Source organism: Diorhabda carinulata, chromosome 11 (assembly GCF_026250575.1).
Source record: "Diorhabda carinulata isolate Delta chromosome 11, icDioCari1.1, whole genome shotgun sequence".
Classification (NCBI taxonomy): Eukaryota; Metazoa; Arthropoda; class Insecta; order Coleoptera; family Chrysomelidae; genus Diorhabda; species Diorhabda carinulata.
In genome coordinates this window covers 10822580-10838071 of record NC_079470.1, presented here as the reverse complement: position 1 = coordinate 10838071, position 15492 = coordinate 10822580, and the positions used below count along the sequence as shown (strand labels likewise).

At 33.9% G+C, this 15492-nt stretch overlaps 2 protein-coding genes across 6 annotated transcripts in view; one reads left to right on the top strand and one right to left on the bottom strand.

Moving 5' to 3' along the window:
- Positions 1-14578, bottom strand: part of LOC130899487 (protein slit) — a 531917-nt gene extending 517339 nt beyond the window's left edge. For all 5 annotated transcript variants that reach the window (XM_057809455.1, XM_057809457.1, XM_057809456.1 and 2 more), the window contains exon 1: positions 14366-14578. The gene's annotated coding sequence lies outside the window, so the exon portion shown is untranslated. The remainder of the gene's footprint in view (positions 1-14365) is intronic.
- The window catches only part of LOC130899488 (putative helicase mov-10-B.1), a 65971-nt gene that overhangs the window by 21967 nt on the left and 28512 nt on the right, over positions 1-15492 (top strand). The gene's annotated exons all lie outside the window — the stretch shown is intronic.

Below are 15492 nucleotides of genomic sequence, written 5' to 3'. Positions count from 1 at the left end.
CATAAAACAGCAATGTATTGAACACCCAATCGATTTCAATATACCTTGGAGTAAGGCGAGTTGGCTTCTTACGAACTCCCTGGGGAACCGTCCCAAGCGCCTCAAAATGGATCCGGAAAACGGGGGTTTATTTGACGACGATGCACTGAATGAGAAAAAGATGCGCCCATGTGAAAGTTATTACTAAATAGGTTGCCGAGGGAAATGGAAATAGTAAAAGTTTCCCGGCGAAGTTGTTTGATAATGTCGAACATTTTAAAGTAGCGACTGTCACAGACGAATCGACTGAAATATTTAGAAACGGACAAATACCGAAATACCTTTGATATAACAGAAAAACAAAGAAGCTTTGGAGATATTTTCTTAATAACACCAAAAAATTACAAATGTTAAAGTGTTTACTCATCCAGATAAAGAAAATCTATCATTTCACTACAAGAATTCACTTAAAGAGCATATTTTCATCTAAGGATTTCGTTTTCGAACTTATAGGAACGAAATCGCTTCAATACTAAAATCGCCCGTTTGTTTTGTATAATCTTGAAAAGATAAGAAAAAGAGATGGTATATTTATCTTGTATTTGAAATAGAAACTGATGTGTCAATACAGTGCCTGTTATTCCTTCTAAATAATCAGTTATAATATCAGAGCTTCGAAAATAATAACCAGCGTATTCTCCATAAACTACCAATAGTCAAATTTGTGGCGCTTACAACTAAAATCAACCTGCCAAATACAAACGTGTTGATGCTGGAATCAGATATTGACAACAATGAAGTAGACTGAACTAATACGGATAATGATAAACGGGACGAAGATTCCGACACCTCTTTAGAGGACTCTTACCCTAATTGTGAAGAAAACACCAATCATTTTATAGGAAAAGACTAAATCACCTAATGGAGAGCATCTAAGTGAAGCAAAGACGTCAAAACATATCAGTAAGTTGGAAGTATTTGTAGAACTGCTTTACTTTACAAGCGTACTTCGTAGTAGCAGACAAAAAATTATTGTTTGGACTCGTGATAAGTCTGAAGTTTCTGATTCGTTGTCTTTGGAAGATTAACGTACATATTAGAGCATCTGTATGTACGTATAAATCAAACCTGAAACTAACTCATGGCTTCTTCATAAAGCTTGAAGTTGCCTCAACTTTATTCAAGCATAGTCTGCCATCGAAGATGAAAAACCATCGATCTATCGAGAACAAAACGACCAACAGGTCCAGCACAACATGTTCCTTCAGTGGAAATCTTGCAGGATCAGACAAGACATAGATTTATCTTGTGTTTGAAATAGAAACTGATGTGTCAATATAGTGCCTGTTATTCCTTCTAAATAATCAGTTATAATATCAAAGCTACGAAAATAAAAACCAGCGTATTCTCCGTAAACTACCAATAGTCAAATTTGTGGCGCTTACAACTAAAATCAACCTGCCAAATACAAACGTGTTGATGCTGGAATCAGATATTGACAACAATGAAGTAGACTGAACTAATACGGATAATGATAAACGGGACGAAGATTCCGACACCTCTTTAGAGGACTCTGACCCTGATTGTGAAGAAAACACCAATCATTTTATAGGAAAAGACTAAATCACCTAATGGAGAGCATCTAAGTGAAGCAAAGACGTCAAAACATATCAGTAAGTTGGAAGTATTTGTAGAACTGCTTTACTTTACAAGCGTACTTCGTAGTAGCAGACAAAAAATTATTGTTTGGACTCGTGATAAGTCTGAAGTTTCTGATTCGTTGTCTTTGGAAGATTAACGTACATATTAGAGCATCTGTATGTACGTATAAATCAAACCTGAAACTAACTCATGGCTTCTTCATAAAGCTTGAAGTTGCCTCAACTTTATTCAAGCATAGTCTGCCATCGAAGATGAAAAACCATCGATCTATCGAGAACAAAACGACCAACAGGTCCAGCATAACATGTTCCTTCAGTGGAAATCTTGCAGGATCAGACAAGACATAGATTTATCTTGTGTTCGAAATAGAAACTGATGTGTCAATATAGTGCCTGTTATTCCTTCTAAATAATCAGTTATATTATCAAAGCAACGAAAATAAAAACCAGCGTATTCTCCGTAAACTACCAATAGTCAAATTTGTGGCGCTTACAACTAAAATCAACCTGCCAAATACAAACGTGTTGATGCTGGAATCAGATATTGACAACAATGAAGTAGACTGAACTAATACGGATAATGATAAACGGGACGAAGATTCCGACACCTCTTTAGAGGACTCTTACCCTAATTGTGAAGAAAAAACCAATCATTTTATAGGAAAAGACTAAATCACCTAATGGAGAGCATCTAAGTGAAGCAAAGACCTCAAAACATATCAGTAGGTGTTCCAGATGTTATAGAATGTGTCGGAAATGCTAAAATCATCAAAATATTGATGAGATGCAAGTTGGAAGCATTTGTAGGACTGCTTTACTTTACAAATGTACTTTGTAGTAACAGACAAAAAATTATGTATCGTTGTCTTTGGAAGATTAACGTCCATATAAGAACATTTGTATGTACGTATAAAATCCAAAAAATCATCGATTTATCGAGAACAAAACGGCACACAGGTTCAGCACAACTTCAGTGGTTATCATGCAGGATCAGACAGGAAATTGCCCTGTTTGAACAGAAAAGAGAATACGCTGAAAAACGCGTGTAGTTTTATTTCTATCGACTGCTTATTTTTAAAATTGGATATCTTATCCTACAGAGGGTTAAGTTTGAGGAGGATTTGAGGTGATTAAGTACTTATAAGTCAAAATTGAAAAAAAGATTTTGATTTTTAACTATGATTTAAGAAAAAATATACCTAACAACTATCAAGCAAATATTTTTAACGATATAAATTCCAAAAAGAGATAATAACGGTCATCATTCGAATTTTACGGTTTTCAGCCGGTAAACTGTTTGTAACTTCAACTACACATACCAAACGAGCGACATTTCAATAGAGTAATTTATAATACTATTTTTATTGTTGTATATATGTACTATACATGCAATTATAGCGCAAACAGCGATGTCCTTTGAAATATTTTATTTATATTGTTGTAATAGTGAGAATATCACACTTCCGGGTGACGGTAATGAAAAATTTTTTAGGTAAGTTACACGAGGGCGGATTAATTTATCCGTGACTTCGATTATTAAAGACAGATAGATACGACATTTCATTATATCCAACAATATGCCACAATATCACACAATAAAATTGATATTTTCATATCTCACCAAACGCTCCGTCAACGTCGGTTATTGCTTATCACACCCCTCACCGGCATTCCATAAGGCTCCATTCTATACCTCATCTATACGTATGATACCCCCATTACCCCAGTAAATGTCCAATTGTATGCGGACGACACCGCACTCATAGCTTCCGCTCAAGACATGCACTCTCTCAACATTGAATCCTAAAGTCTTTTTAATTAATTTTCGGATAGGTACAGGAAATGGAGGGTGATTCTCCATTCCAAAAATATTCAAGCCATCCGAATACCATGGGCAAAAATCTTCAACTACAAAAATGATACTCTAAAGAAAGTACGGAGTCGAGACGAACACATCCCATCACCTTACTTCATACGTACAAAACATCCGCCCCTAATCGAATATTGTAGTACAAATCTAGATTCACCACCGTTTGTGTCAGTACAGACATAACCCCCATCCCAAGCCGTCTAAATGACCTCCAAGCCCGCTATGTGATTCGTACCATCGTATCCAGCAACTCCGCTGCCAAAGAAACCCTTCTTACCGATAAACGCTTCAAAAGGCCGAGAGGAATTCCCCTATTCTTAGCCTACTATAGAACCAAACAAAATTTCAATGTCAAAATATTTTATTACTCAACATATCCTCCTCTTAATTGGATACATTTATTACAGCGAACCTTCGTGCTCTGCAAACCAGACCGCCACAGCTTTTATTACCTCCTCGTTGGAAGAAAACTAACGACCTTTTAAACTTTTTGTGATAGTCACACGGAGCCAAATCTGGTGAATAAGGAGGGTGTTCTAGTAATTCAAACCCCAAATCACGAATTTTTTGCATGGCAACATGAGATTTGCGAGCAGAGGCGTTGTCCTGCAAAAAGAAAACACATTTGGATACCTTTCCGTGTCTTATCTTTTTCATTTTTTCCCGTAGAGTGGTCAGTAATGTCGAATAGTAATCTCCAATTATTGTTCTACCCTTATCCAAAAAATCAATCATGATTACTCCATGGCAATCCCAAAAAATTGAAGCAAGAACTTTTGTAGTAGATTTTTGAACACGAATTTCTTAGAGAACCAGAGTGTCACCATTCAATCGATTGTTGCTTTGTTTCTGGATCGTAGAAATGTACCCAATTCTCATCCATAGTAACAATTTATCGAACGCGATGCTTCTATTCTTGCACGCTTTTGGTCAACATTCAAACAATATGATGAACGCGTTCTTATGAAATATTCAGTGCTTCAGATATCTGTTTTAGCCCAATTCGACGATCTGATAAAATCATATCCATCATGTCATCTTTTGAAACTTGCAGTCCAATTTTTCAAGAAGAACATTGATCACCAAGGGTATTAAGCATATCTTCGTAAATCTGCTTACCTCTTAACCCTTTTAAATTCAGGTACTTGATGATGACTCGATACTCCAATTTTTCCATTTTCACAATTTCGGTGGACTTCTATAGTAAGAGACTGAAATACCGGAAGGAGTTGAAACTTATTAGAATATTTTGTTGCTACCTCGTATCACTTTATTATCATCCATTTGTAATAATTTCCTATCACTTGTAGTCCCTTTCCGTTACCCTCGGTAATGCTAATGCACAAAAAATTCATATTTAAATGGCTCCGGATATTTTCCTTCTATCGACATTCAGTTTTCTCTTTCTCTTTATTTTTTAACTCAGTCTATCGCTTTTCAATGTTTTATTTGAGTTTTATTCACAAACGGCATATTTGTTAAGTCGATTTTTTTATGGAAAAACGCGTTACGATAAAAGGTCTTTGTTGACAATATCGAGGATATATATAGAGAACTTTCAAGGATAATTTCAATATTTTTCTTCCAAATAGAGACTCCGATGGAGTTTTCTTGAAAAGAGAATGTTATTTAATATGTATAATGCTTCTATATGCATACAATATTAGATTGGAATCTTTCAAAAATATTAGAAAAATATAGGGCAAATAGAGCTCAGAATTGGAAAGGGATTTGAGTAAAAAAATTTGAAACGAATCAATATCTCATCTACTTTTCAGATTCCCTGTCTCTTAACTGAAAGAGCAATATAGTTCCTGTCAAAAATCATGTATCATTTGTGACAAAATATGAACAAGTTGTTTGACATCTAGTGAGATTGATGGTTAGATGAAAATGAAACAAAGCGAGTCTAGACTCGAAATAATTGAAAAAATATACATCTAACATAACACAATGAGTTAGTTGATTTTCCGACCACAAACGTGTGATAACCATGCAGAAGTGTTTGGTATCCTCCAACTGTAATATGAACAACATTTTGTAACCATGGATTCACCACAACAAGTCATACAATAAACAGCAGTAAAACATTAAGTTTCTCAAACTGAATAGGCTCTAGAGAAGACCCAATCAATTATTCCTAAGAAGGGCATTTTACATTTCCCATTGAGTGAAAGATAAAACAATTAATTATAGCAGCTTATTGAGTCTATTTAATGATGATTTCAAAAACAAACGACCACATTTTAACCAAGAAAAAGAAGTTCTTTTAAAGCAGAATAACACGTGCAGTTTCTATCTCGAGAATACATTAATTAAATTATGATCTACTCGCTGGTCCCTCTTATTATCTCTACTTGGAATCGAGTGACTGTTTCTAGTTTTAGAACCCTAATAAATTGCTGGGGAAAAATCTTGAACTCCAACAATGAAATCGTTCCAAATACAAAATACCTATTTGAATGAGCTCAAATGAGACTACGCTGAAAAATAAAATATTCTAATGTTTCATATTATATCTGAAATTATGGGAAATTTTACGTGTTTTTCGTCAATTGTTTTGGAAATAAATTTTACTTAGGTAATTTATTTCAAATATTATAGCAAAATGTTCATAATTTTTTCAAGAGAAACTTGAAGTATGGTTAACTTATGGTAAGATATATAGTTCGTGTTATGATCAATTTATAAACTTGTATGCACGCATTCGCGTTGGCGCACTCGTTGGCGTTCAAATCCAGCTTTAGTTTTGAAAAGATTACATCTTGTAAAAAGACAGTATTCAACTTAAATTGGTTTAGTTTTCAACAATTCTTATATAAGTTATTAAGAAATTACCTGACTATCCATTTGTTTAAATTCCAAGACTGAGAAAGTTACTGGATAGTACTTGTTCAAAATTAAGTAATTATCAATTATTTTCAGCATTTTACTTCAAATTTATGCTCAATAACTTGTGTTATACTTGAATTGCTGTAATAATAATCGTAGTAATAAGTTCAAGAGAGTCTGCTGTTTGTCAAGTTTGTTAAGTACGATGATGGTCCTGGAAGTACCTGATACATCACAAAAATATATTTACTTTTCAAAGTAATATCCCTTTAGCTCGATACCCTTTTTATAATAAGAATCGTCAAACCATTAACTGCCGACATCATATCTTTAGCCACCGAGACATGTTTTCAAGTCTGGAAACAAAAAATAATCCGCGAAGATTAAATCTGGCAAATAGTTTGCCTCTGGCAGCGATTAAAACTTTAATTTATTAATGTTGGCAATTGCAATAACAACTGGGTGAGCTGATGCATTGTCTTGATGAAATCATACTTTCTTCTTATCCAAATGCGGCGGTTTTTACTTGATTTATTCGCTCAAACGTTGCAGTAAATTCGCATAATATTCGCCGTTAATAGCTTTTCCTTTTTAAAGATATTCAATGAAAATTATCCCATGCGCATCCCAAAAAACGAAGCCATGGCCTTGCCTGCAGATGGGGTCTTCCTCGGAGCTGATTCTCCCTTTTCAGTCCATTGTTTTGATTGTTCTTTTGTTTCGGGAGTGAAGTGATGGACTAACGTTTCATCCATGGTTATAAAACGGCGCAAAAATTCGCCTTTATTTCTGGATGGAAACATCTTCACGACGCTGTTTTTTTCCATGTTGATCAAACGCGGTACTCATCTTGCGCACAGCTTTCTTATGTCCCAATTTTCAGGTAATATGCGATGTACAGCACTGTTTTGAATACCTACTATGTCTGTTAGCACTAGCATTTTCGTTCGACGATCATCCAGTACCTCTTTGTAGATTTTTTTTAACATTTGTGGAGTCATCGCCTCATTTGGTCTACCACTACGATGTTGGCATTCGCAGGTCGTACGACCACGTTTAAACTCAGCTACCCAATATTTTACTGTTGATAACGAAGGAGCGGTCTCACCTATACTAGAATCTAGTTCAGTTTTTATATTGGTTGGGCTAATGCCTTTCATTGATGGCTGCCAAACAAATACTGAAAAACATGGCATCTTCAAACTTGAAGCATATGCTGTATCGATTGTATACTTTCTACTACAGTGATATTTTTCAAGCAGCTCCCGCCTCTAGGTCAGGCCAAGTAGTTCTGGGACCATCCTCGTACTTTTATTGGACATATGTTTCCAATATAAAGAATGCAACTTAGATAGGCGCCGTCAAAGAAACCAAGTATGTATGAATATATGTGAAAGTCTTCTAGTTTTAAATATTTGATTTTAATAATGGATACTCCATTAAAATCTACATCCCAAGCAAAACACTGTTATCTATTAGTAGATGTGTTTGACGTGTACGTCCAGTAAAATTGTTGAAGATGAAAGTTTGGTGATAGAATACAAAAGAACTAATTTTATAATAATACTTAATACAAAATCGAGTCTCTAAAGACAATTAAATTATTTCTAGACTCCAGAATATCTTTTCCACGATGTGTCTCATTTTATATTCATTTTTTTATATTAACTTTCGGACATTAGATATAATAGTGTTTGAATACTAATAAATACTATCATTTAATAAAACCATCACCTAGAAATATTAACGTAGTTTTTCCCAAAGAAAAAATTTTTTACTACGTTTGTGCATGTAGTCGATCGCGTCTCTCCGATGACTGTTGTAAGTATACCCCAAGGCGATTCTCAAAAGAATATAGTAGACAGTAAGTGTAGAAATTTTAGGACACCCTCTTTTTAGTGGGGCTCTGATCCTACTGCCTCCGAGCTATGTGCTCTCTTCTCCGTTACTAGGGATAATGGAGATGCTAAGGATCTGAAAATGCGCCGAATTTTAAAAGTTTATGGGATGATAATAGTAAGAATCCAATTTATTTTCGAATTTCAATACAGTGTAAATAATATATGTAGGTATAAGTTTATGGGTTGCTAATGGTAAGAATCCAATTTATTTCAAGTTTTAATACTTGTACAATACACGTGTAAATAATATATTTGTTTGGTAGTCATAGATAGAATATTTACGAATTCATTTTCAAAATTTATATATAAAATACAACTGTATTAGAAAGTACACAATCTATACAGCAAATGTTTCAATTTTGAAAACGCCACGTTGTTTAGTATTAGTTTGGCAGCCACCAAAAGTGAACGTTTACGATGGTGGACTGTGCAGTGCGCGAACTGGCAGAAAATTTGGACATGAGATAGCTGTCCACCCTAAACAAAAGAACGATAAAAACAATGGAGTGAAAATGGAGAACCGGCGCCAAAGAAGGTAAAGACCGTTCTATCCGCAGCAAAGGTCATGTCTTCAAGTCTGGAAACCAAAAATAATCCGCGAAGATTAAATCTGGCAAATAGTTTGCCTCTGGCAACGATTAAAACTGTATTTTATTAATGTTGGCAATTGCAATAGCAACTGGGTGAGCTGGTACTTGTCTATATGAAATAATACTTTCTTCTTATACAAATGCGGCGGTTTTTACTTGATTTATTCGCTCAAACGTTGCAGTAAGTTCGCATAATAATCGCCGTTAATATTTTTTCCTTTTTAAAGATATTCAATGAAAATTATCCCATGCGCATCCCAAAAAACGAAGCCATGGCCTTGCCTGCAGATGGGGTCTTCCTCGGAGCTGGTTCTCCCTTTTCAGTCCATTGTTTTGATTGTTCTTTTGTTTCGGGTGTGAAGTGATGGACCAACGTTTCATCCATGGTTATAAAACGGCGCAAAAATTCGCCTTTAATTCTGGATGGAAACATCTTCACGACACTGTTTTTTTCCAGGTAAAGACCGTTCTATCTGCAGGAAAGGTAATGGCGTCGGTTTTCTGGGATATGCATTGACTATCCCGAAAAAGGAAAAACTATGAACGGCAAATATTATGCAAACTTATTGCAACGTTTGAGCAGATAAATCAAGCAAATACTGCCGCATTGGGCTGAAAAGAAAGTGTTGTTTGATCAAGACAATGCACCAGTTCACACATTCGTTATTGCAATGGCCAATATCAATGAATTAAAGTTAGAATTGCTACCCCATGCACTCGACTCGCCAGAATCAACCTTCTCGGATCGATTTCTGTTCCCAGATTTGAAAAAATGGCTCTATGGTCAAATATTTTTCAACAATGAAATGGTGATGTTGGCAGTTAATGGCTATTTTGAGGAGCTTGACGATTCTTATTATAAAAAGGGTATCGAACTTATTGAATATCGCTGGAAAACGTGTATGGAACTAAAAGGAGATTACTTGGAAAAAAGTATACTCGATCGTTAGGATGATCACAGGATATTGAACAACCGATACAACTGAGGAAGAAACAATAGAACATCTGATTTGCAACGTCAAATGCTGGGAGACAACACAGTAAATTGTCTCTAGAAATGATTGAACTTGAGCTATACAAAGGAAAAATATGGGGTGCTTAGATCTAAGTTTCCAAATTGTAGAAAATAAAAGTAATACAAAGGACCTCAGACCTCTAGATGAACCATTAGAAGCTAGTTCAATATTGTCTCCATTTATATCGGCCCACCAACTCGAGTGTATACAATTTATAAATTGACCAACCAGAGATGTTTCATTCTCCCAAATCCACCTCTGGTTGTCTTCAAATACTAGTGTGTTCGTTAAAAATATTGTAAATCAACTTTTTTTCTCTACGGGGCATTTTATGAATGCAAAAAATTAGATAGAAGCTATATGATCAACGTTATCATGCTGAATAAACAGGTGAACGTTGTCAAATTTCGACTATAACTGACTTTCAACTTAAAGTTATGTATTTATCGTAAAATTCCTCTCATAGTTACAGTTCAGATATATTTTCGTTAAACGAAATTATCTACTAGTTAGGGTTAACAACATTCGATGATATAATTAAATATTTGTTCAACTATAACAAGAAAATATTTAATAATGACAATTAAACTGACCATCGATATTTATTAATATTATACGAGGACGGTCCAGGAGTATCTGGCCCATTAAACAACATCATGTCTTACAAATCTTCGCTCATAAAGATAAGGCAGTAAATTGGTGCGCGAGGCATTATCAGTATAACATCCATCTCTTACTGCCTCCAATAATTAGCCCTCCAAACTGAAAAACTCCTGGGTAAATACCTTTAAACAGCAACCCAATATTATTAAGTACTAGAGCGGTTCAAATATGATCGAGACAAACTCTCTAGCACAAGTGTTTGCCACCTCTCCGGAAGCTTTTTGATGTAGAATCGAAGAATTCCTTGGGCAACTCACACGCGAACACAAACTCCTAAACCTCGTCGTCTGTATTGAATGTTTGACCTCCAAGAGCTTCTTTCAGTGGTTCAAATCTGAGGTAGTCACAGGAAGATAAGTTTGGACTCAAACTATCCGCTTCCGTTACTAGCGCAGACTATCCGGATAAGGTTTAATCAAGACGCAGCCTCCAAAACTTATATATAGCAACACTTTTGTAAATTGTCAGGTTAAGAAAATTAAATGAACAACTTCAACATTCAACATATACAAATTCTAATAGTGGCTTCAAAATGAAAAGGGAATGAAATTGTTATACCGCTGGAAATAATCTCCAAATCTCCCCAAATTCTGAATTACATTCCCATTTCGAATGTTCCGATAAAAAGCGACAGTCGGGCGGTCCCAAACCACCAACGAAAATTTGTGTACGTCAACGGGGCTTTAAATAACCAGTAAAAACCCTAGATAAGGCTCAACACCGATATTATTAGTTACAGAGAATCTGTTTACATTCATGATTGACAGTTTATTCTTTTAATGACCAATGTTAAAAGTGATTGTGGTTACAACTAATTTAAAGGAATACGTCAAGAATTTTTTTTTATTCTGTGGATGTTTTTCCTATTTGTCAGTTGCAGTTTTAATAAAGATGAAGATTTACGTTACAAATTCATCAACCTAAAATAAATTTTTTTCACTTAGGTAAATAATGTTTTGCAAATACCTCACTCACTCAACATCCAATATATCGTTACAAATTTAATCAAAATGTCGAGTAGGAAGGGCGATTAATATTCTAATCGTTTTTGTTATGTTTGTGATGAAATTAAATTTTCAAAGATTCAACGTAGATTCTTTAAAAAATGCGATTACGACCAACAACAAAAAGTGGATACAACATATGTTTCGAGAAAGATATGGAATCGCTTTATCAAAATGGTAGCCGAAGATAACATATACTTTCCATTTGGTTATACTCGTAGCAATCATAAAAACGATTGTTATTGTTGTCTTAAGAAGACACTGGGAAATAATATAAAAGAAAAGATTTTGTATATACCGATTTTCCGGCTGTTACCAACTCAAATTTACATTCGAAAAATCTTCCATTAGAAGGTGACAATGAAAATGATTTGTATCAAATGTATTTCTAGTGATTCTGATGATTTATCTCTAAAATACTCCACATTTTATCAAACTGAATTATATGATTAAATAAAAGATTTATAATTATCAAAATCTAAAGCAGAGCTTCTTAGATATCACTGACAACAGTAGAATTGGTTTATACCAAATACGAAAGTTATTATACATTGTCCAGAAACGAAAGTAAGGAATATTCAGAATTTTTCAAAAAGGAATCAAAATTATGATAAAACGGAATGGAAATCAACCTTTGATTCTTTGAAATAAAGTTTTAAAGCTATTTTATTGCACAACGGAATAAGAAACTGTCTATACCAATAGGACACGCAGTAAATTGTGAAGAGTTAGGAATCGACGTGTACGTTAACAAAATTATGAAGTATGAAGAATATCAATGGAAAGTATGCAGTGATCTCAAAATCATTGAGTTTACAAAATACTCTCGTTTGCTATGTTTGTGGGACAGTAGGGCCAGGTAGTATAAAATGAAAGTCAAATACATATAAGTCGTTGAGAGATCCAAAAAACATTTTTGGGTATTTTTTGCTCTTTACACATTAATATGTGATTTTATAAAAACGCTTAATAAAATTGATTATGTATTTTCGTATTTACAAACAACATTTCCACAATTTATTAAAAAATATTTGTCGGCGTACAGATCAATAAATTTTTAAAAGATTCTCATTTTTCGGAAATAAAAAACTCATGAAGATGTTGTCGCCGATTTATTAGAAAATTTTCTACAGTTAGGAGTAAATACCAAAAGTGCCAATATGGCAATCAAGTGGAAGATAAGTGCTTGAGTTTTCATCTGTTATTAATCTAAAATTGAAAGAGTTGCAGAGAGAAAAAAATCACGAATATAAAGTAGAAGAATGTGCGAATTGAAGAAGGAGAAAGTGGTAGAAGAAGAAGAAGGAGGCCAGAAAAATGATGATTCGATGCAGTATTGGCAGATATAACAAAGGTGGAACAGAATTGTGTCCAAAATTACAGAATCGCAACATAGGGAGTAGAATTGAATTAGTTGAAGACTAGTAAAACAGAAAAAAAGTCATAGGCCTTAAAGGCGAGTGATTTTTGAAAATATATATTAGTGAATATGTCATTGAGATTCATTTTCTGTACTAAAATTTGAGTTTTTTCCATGGCAAGTATAAGTGATGACCAGGAGGAGCGTTTTCACCAAAATTTAATAACGTCATCAGGGATTTTGAAATGAAAATATGTTAGGAATTTACTGTTGTTTCATTATAACAGAAGCTAGTCTAAAAAACTATGAAAAGAGGGACAAATTTTATTATCTTCAATTTTGTTATCGTTCACGCCAACTTGTAAATATTCCTAAAACTAGAAAATTGTTTACTAGCGGCATAAACAATGAAAATACAAAGAAATATACAGGGTGTTTCAGCTGTGATTTGTTTTTCTATCTATATTGTTTTAATCTCGAAATATATAACAGATTTCGAATTATCAGATACTCGAGACGCTTTCGTTTAAATTTTGAATTTATTTGTTATCTAATAATTGATATTGTTACTTTTCTATTTTTTTTATTGCAGATACCATGTAATAGAAAATTTTAAATAAATAAACACGTGAAAACTTCTGCTTATATTACTAAATTGGGTTAAATAAAATCTGGACATCAAATATTCTACTGTCGAAGCTTCACATCTTTTCTCTAAAATTAGCGTAAATTCTTCGTACCAGGTGAATCAATATTATGAAGAAACGATGTTAGCTCCTTATATTCGGATGTCATTGAAAAAAATTTGGAATAAACATTTTTACACAAAAAATTAGGAGACCACCGATTCTATTCATTAATAGGTGTTTTAGCGACGACATTCTGACAATATTTAACCCGATTGCTTCTAAAGAATGCACTGACAGTGGCTAGATTTGTACAAAAGATGTACGGCTGTTCCTGGAGATAATTTTTTGCTTATTTTGTCAGATGCACCACCGTACATGAAAAAGGCTGGGCAAACTTTGAAAATCTTTCAATACAACTTAATACATGTAACATGTTTTGATTAGGTTTGCTGAAGAAATTAGGAAGCATTTTCCTCTTGTAAATAATTTAATTTCGGATATAAAAAAATTTCCTTAGTCTACTACCTATGTAAATAAATTAAAATGTTTATTTTAGAGTGAATCTATATATTATTATTGTATAAGAATTTTTTGCATATTTTCAGCATTTTTGTGCATATTTTTACTAAATAATTTAAATATTTATGCAGGTATTTGCATTTGAGTTTAATTAGTTATCGATTACTTAGACGCAAATCAGTAATAATTGTAAGATAATTATAACAAAATTCCAATATTTTTATTACTAAGAAAATTATTTAAAAAAAATCTTGTAAATTAAATTAATATTAATATCATGTCGTACTAAAATATACGGATAGATCTTCGGAGAATTTTGTTGGAAAAGTTATGCCGCTCACCTTATGTATTATTATTAAGCCCCATCTCAAAAAAAACACGATTCACAATACACGAAATTCTCGTACGTCACAAATTTCACTGTCTCACAAAAAAAAACACCAGAAATTTCACCAATAAAATCGTAACTGTTCGCGCGTGTTCCCAAAGTGAAAATAAGAGCGCGGACAAACGACCTCCTCACTCAAATGACAAGCTACAACTGAAGTGAACTCCTGAACTGACTGAAAACTGAAAGCGCGTCCGCGGAGCTTTCAAATCCTTCGCAAGCTCTAAAACTATTCGTTCAACGACGAGGACAATAATCGGGCACCATAATAAATCCATTTCAATCGAATTTATGCATGTTTGTTTCAATAAAAATAGTTATTTTTCTGTAATGCATAAAATGATTGATTTTTTAATGATAAATGTGAATGTTGTTCATTTTTCGCTGATCGGGGCCAAAAATTTTCGCCAATGTGCCCTGAAACGACAAATTTTATACACGAATTACAAGCAAAATTTATTTGTACAACTGTGAGTGTGAATATACATCGTATCAATTAAAAATTAATACATATTGACGTGGTTTTTTGCCCCGATACGTTACCGCTTTTACAAGACTGATGTTTTGAAAAAAAATAAGTCTATAAAATGTCACGGTGGCTGAAAATCTGCTTCTGAAAACAGCCAGTGGCCGTTTAAAACAGCCACAACGTTCTCTGTGCAAATGGGTTTGCCAGAACGCGTTGTGGCTGTTCTGATATAACCAGAACCCGAATGAAATTATTTAAGATTTAGAAGACGTCAGCTCACGTAATATAATGCTGCTTATTAATAATCATAGTTAATACAAATTATTAACAGTCGTTTTAATGTAAAAAGTATATTACTAAAATCAATCTTCGCTGCATATCCACCTATTTTTTTGCATGAGGAATTGCTGTGGCCTTTTGAATTGCATTGAACTCTATGTTTGACGCAGTTAGGTTAGGTTAGGTTAGGTTATGTTATTAGTATTAGTATTAGCAGCATTATATTACGTGAACTGACGTATCCTTAGTCTAAAACAATTTCATTCGGGTTCTGGCTATATCAGAACAGCCACAACGCCTTCTGGCAAACGCAAGGCGCACAGAACGCGTTG